Genomic DNA, 6,000 nt, shown 5'->3' on the forward strand with positions numbered 1-6,000 from the left:
GGGATTTTGTTCCTACAGCTCGCACTAAACATGCTGCAACTCAGTTTACACAGACTGCAGCGTGCGCCTGGCATTTCCTCTTGGAAGCACAATCTTGCATAGCAGAGATGGTCCGAGTAAAAGATGTTAAGCTCATTAATGAATTAGCCATTTAATTAACATAATTAGGGATAATTATTTTCTTTTAATCTATTGCCAATTTTAAGACAATTAAACTAAACAATGGTGAAGCAGATCACGGAGGGTCCTGTGCAATCCTAGAAAAATCTTTGCCCTAAGTAAAACATTATTAAATATTAGGGGTGTAAAGGGGACAAACATGAGGGCAAGCTCCTGGCTCACCTCCCTAGTCCTGATGCAGAGAGGTGGCAGCCTGTGACCCTGCCTCTGCTGAGGAGATCCCTGGTCACTACAAAAGGCTTCTCTTCCCAAGGTTCATGAGCTATCCCCAGGCCTGCCATACTGAGCAGAACCTGCTCAGAAGCAGAGCTTCCCCAGCACCTTGGGTTTCAGTTGTCGTGAGCTCTGCATCCAGGCTGGTGCTCGGGCACCATCAGGAATGTCATTGGCACCCCCAGGCACTACAACCCACATGCAGGGGTGACACAGGGCAGTTGACTTTGTCCCAGCGCTCGAGTTTGCCAGGACTGTCCCTCCAAGTGGCATGCACACCTCTGCACGTGGCACTGCTCCTCTGTTCATTATCCTATTACATTCCCACACAGCACCTGCTTGATTGGAGCCTTGTGCACTACCAATTAATATGTTATGCCCTGATTAATTAGCAGGGTTAATTATGATTGCTGTTGCTTAAACCTATGTAGAGAGAGATGGCATCATGTTGCTGTGACTTGCGGTGCTGGGGATGCACCACTGGGAATTGGGACCAGCACCTGCCAGAAGGAGGCTGCCCCATGGGACGTGGTGGCATGTTCTGCCCTGCTGTGAGCTTGGGAGTCCTGTCCCTGCTTGCTCCCATTAGTGCTTCCTCACAGAGGGGAACCTCCTAGCACCTTGGTGATGAAAAAAAGACAGCCAATTGATCCCATAGGTACCAAAGGGACTGTGGCCTCCTGTGTACTGGCCCACATTTTATCCAGTTTAACTTTAAAGGAGATTTATTTACAAGCTAAGAGTGCAGTCAGCAGCCAACACCAGCCCCAGCCTGGTCAGATACTCTGGGTGCTCACATTGCTCAGAAGTTTCTGACCAGCTGTCATGATCCCAGATGCTGGAGCCCAGAGCAGGGACCCACAGCCCGGAGCTGCTTTGGCTGGGAGTGGGGAGAACTGTCCATGAGTAGAGCAGCTGGGGTTATTGGGGGAGGAATATCTCAGCTCTGCAGTCACAAAATCTGGGAGAGAACAGCAGAGGAGGCTCCAATCCTGCCCACCGCTGAGCATCACCCATTTCCTGTGAAGCTTTTGATTTGTCTGCGTGTGAAATAGTGAGTCTTGGGGCCTTTTTGGCAGTTGTGAGTGAGAGATGACCACCCTTCTCATTGACTTATCCTTTTGAAGCTATCATCACTCATTTCTCTTGGGAAGAGAATGTGAGGCATTGGTAAATAATATAGGGTTGTGTATTTCTTTATCTCCCATAGTGTGTTGTCTCCTACATGCTGTTCTGTTCTAACAACATCCATCAAGACAAATGCATACCTGAGAACAGGCTCCCTCAAACCTCAGAAATCTTTTTCTGAGGTCACAAACTATACAGAAAAGACAAAGAAGAAACAAGAAGGAAATTGGACAAACAATTAAACATTTTTTTTTCTGGACACATAGAGGATTCCCCTTGTCTGCACAAGGCAAGCACCAAAATAAGAATGCCACATCTCAAACACAAGGCAATCTATTATTCTCAGAGCAGTAACATGATACATTATCAGCCACCTTATCCTAGCAAAATGTATCATTACCTGCACTTTCTGCACTTTCCAGATCAATCCACTTTAAAAATGTAGTAATATAGAAGGGTATTAGGTACTAGAAAACTCATTATGAAAATGGCGCACTCAAATTCTTTAAAGGTGATATTTCATAAAATATACTATGCCTAGCTCTTGGCTCAATCATTCTTTTTAATAGCTCCATAGCAGCCAGAAAATAAAGTATTCATGAAGATTGAAGAAGATGATCCCATGAACTTCAATTTAATTGGTGCAAATTAAAACGATCCATCTTTTCACGCTGCCCGTCTATCTCCAATCATCAGTGCACCACACGTCCAGCACCCTGATTACAATTATCTTTTAATAGGAAAACTTGTCACTTTTTGTGTGATTTACATAAGCTTGCACAAACTTACCGATATCATTTAGGGTTGGAATGTATGATTTTTTTTCATTCAGGTCCCCTGATGTAGCTGGGGGGGCCCAGAGGTGAGGTGAGCTCTTGGCAGGGGGCTCATTTACTGCACTTGCAGCCTGGACTTGCCCAAGAAGAATGCCAGAGAGCAGCCTCCAATACATCTTCATTCACCAGACCTCCCCCCAAAGAAGTGCTAATGCAGCCAGATTTCATGGTGTCTTTGCAATGACCATTGCAATTACAATACAAAAACCTAGATGACATTTTGACTTTTAATTAGGAGGGAAATGATGCTGGTCCCTGCTGATGGCTCTCTCTCTCCCTCCAACTGCTCCTAGCACTCCCATCCTGAGCAGGTACCCTGCAGGGTTTAATAAGCCATCAAATCATAGTGGTGTGGGACGTATTCTCAAGAGTTCAAATAAAATTATCATAAATGTATGTTTACTATTCCTGGCCTAATGTCTGGGATCCGGATGAGGGCCCTGCAGCCCGGAGCTGCAAAAAAGGACTTACAGTATTAATTATTGTTACTATCGTTATTACTATTTTCTTTGTGATGGCCACAATCCAGCAGCGAGGATGCTGCAGAATGATTCATTGCCTGAAGCCATTTATGTATAATATGTTTCAATTTTGTTTCCTTATCTTTGAAAGGCAACCGTCCTTATCACAGATGGCTTCCATGCCTTAAGATGTTGTGAGATTTAGCTCTGTCTTCTGTGGCTGGGTTTTTCTATGCACCGAAATAATTAGCATTGTTCAGCTTTTGTTCATGCATTCCCTGATAACATTAACCCTAAATGAGAAGTAGGCAACCTGCAGAACAACAGATGCAACTTGTGTTCTCCTCATGGTCTTAGTGGACCTGCTGACACCTCTGCTGAAGCATATGGAGGGGTGGTTTTTAGAAAGCTCTTATTTCCAGCTCCCTCTCCTCTGTAGCAATGGAGAGCTCCTGGGAATGCCTTGCTGCAGAGCACACTGAGGCCCTGCAGAGGTTATCAGGCTGCAAGTATTAAACTTTTTAACACATCTAATGCAAAGCAATTTTGAGGACTCCTTTGCTGGTGTCGTTCAAATGAAACTCGTGGCTGATCTCATTAAGCACTTGTCTCATTTTGGTGCATGAATATTAAATAGGAGTGTGTGTGAGTAGGACGCTAGAGAAAGGAACATTTTTCCTCTCAGCCCAGCTCTCAGTGCAGCTGCTGGCACTGCTGGACTGATGTTCTGGGAGGGTTCTGGTCCTGCCTCCTGTGGCAGTGGGCCAAGAGGGTCCCAGAGCTGCTGACAGAAAAGCTTCCAAAAGGCTGATGTTCACAGTACCCAAGCTGTCAGAGGAGGATGAGGGCTGTGGTCCTGGCATGGAGTGATTGGGGGGGGCATGCCATGGTAGAAGACACCCTCAGGCTGCTGGTGAGGGGTGAGGGCAGGGGCAGGGTGGTGAGGGAGAGCAATGGGGCAGTGTCAGGGGTTCAGCCTGGCTCCCCTCCCATCCACACCCAGCCCACCTCACCCCTCTGCCAGATGGCAGCCCCTGCACCGGGTGCCCCTACAGATGCAGGTCCCCAGGGAGGTCCCACAGCTCTGCCCATCAGTCTTTTGTCACCGCAAACAACGCCAGTCACTGTGACCCAAATAAACTCCAATCCACTTGATCTATCAGGGAAGTGCACAGCTCTGACCTGCCATAAATCCCCGGGGCGGGGGCAGAGGCAGCGCACACCTACTCCCTCCCGGCCCCGGCCTGGCGCCCACCTGCCGCGCTCCCCGGTAAGCAGGTAATCATGAGCTGCCACAGAAAGGTGACCCATTACCGTGATGGATTTGGTGTGAAAAACAAATGGACTGAGACCTGCGGATTGCTGTCCTTACTGCACCTTGGCCTTTTGTTCTGTCATATCAATATCCGCATGGGGCCTCATTACACGCAGCTCCAGTGCTGTGACAGGAGCACGGGGTCAGTGCCATGCACCCTGCTCGGCTGCTAGTGAGTCTCACCCCAGCCATAGCAACCACCCCTCTGCTGGCACGGCCTTGGAGCCCCCTGGGCTGAGGCGCCAGGGGTCCCACCATACACCATGGCCTCCACCCTGTTTACATGTGAATGGACATCGCACCTGCCGAGCAGGTCTGGGGATGTGATTGGTTTTATTCTGTTTTCTTTGCCTCCTGGTGCCACCGATGTTTGCTCAACATGTATGATGAGAAGTTAAAAAAGGGAAATGTTTTGCACCATATGCCAATCCGGTAATATAAACAATTCAATAATACTTCAGCAATATATTGAAGTGCTGTGGAGCAGACTTGCTCTTTCTTCTCCTGTTGAGGCTCAGCTGATCTGTGCCCCGAACACAAGGCAGCCCCCAGTCCCAGCCACTCTGGTCATGGCACCCCAGAGCCTGCTGCAGCTGGAGGAGCCTGAAGCCTTGCCAGGGAGTGAGTGTTGTAGGGATGTCTGCCATCCCTGCAGAGAGGAGGAGGAGGTAGAGCCTGCAGAGCTGACCTTGAGTCTGCCTGAGACTGACCCTGAAGCTGCAAGATTCTCCATTCTGTTCACAGGCACTGTCATCTCTCACCTTGCAGAGAGTGCTCTCCTTGCCCATTTATCATCACAAATGTTTCTATTTAGGCTTATTTGTTTGTACAGTTAAGCCCTGTTACATTTACACCAAGAAGAAGGACAAATTGTGATTTTATCCAATGTTAGATCATATCATTCCTTGCTACAACATTCACAGCATTAATAAGGATAAAGGGAGACTTTGGAAAAATCCAATAATGCAGCACATGTGATAACGGCCCAGCGAAAGGGCTCTGGGGAGGGAGTGCAATTCCAGAGCGGAGCCTCTGCCACTGGTGCTCCCTTTGTGCACACCTTGCATTGTCTCGCCAGGAAGGGGTTTCTGAACTGGCTGAACGTGGTTAATGCCATTCTAGCAACAAGGTCCTACTCCTTAACAAGCATTATAGCATGCCCATGGGAACCCTTCATTGCCTGAAAAAAAAATATCTTGGTTGCATAAAGCACTGGATGCCTGTAAGGTTCCCAGCTCTTCCCACCAGCACTCACCAGGTACTCAAACATGTTTTTTTAATAGACACAAGTGGTGGCACAAACATGCCAAAACAATGGCAAGTCTGGGAGAACAGAGTGTACAATGACAGAGAGCAGCCCAAACTCTTAAAAATGCTCCATCCAATTGCAAAGTTTCCCTAGGGATTGGCATCTTTGTCCATTGGAAAGCCCAGTGTCCAACTCAGGGGAGCAGCCAGGGCCATGCCATGGGCTTCCTCCTGCTTCCCCCTTGGGAGGCTTGAAACCAGTGCCAGGGAGGGAATGGCAGTGCTGGGGAGGGGACAGCAGCTGTGGGGTCCCCTCTGTGGACGGCTGTGCTGGAGCACACTGCTCTGCTGTGCCTGCAAGCTTTGGCCTGGGAGTTCCTGCCTCAAACCAATCATCATTTATGTGATCCTTACAGGCGAGGGCACAGACCTTCAATCATTCTTCCTAGTTAGACACAATCATCAGCCAGATTTGTCTTGTTTAGCTGGAATACATACACAGTATGTACACAGCCCCGAAAACTGTCAGTGGATGTTCTGCTAATCCTGCACTCTGAGCCCGCGCCGGGTGTTTTTAAGGGCAGTTTTGGCTCAAATCCTGCTCTCCTCCATGCCAACA

Source organism: Calypte anna, chromosome 17 (genome assembly GCF_003957555.1).
Source record: "Calypte anna isolate BGI_N300 chromosome 17, bCalAnn1_v1.p, whole genome shotgun sequence".
NCBI lineage: Eukaryota > Metazoa > Chordata > Aves > Apodiformes > Trochilidae > Calypte > Calypte anna.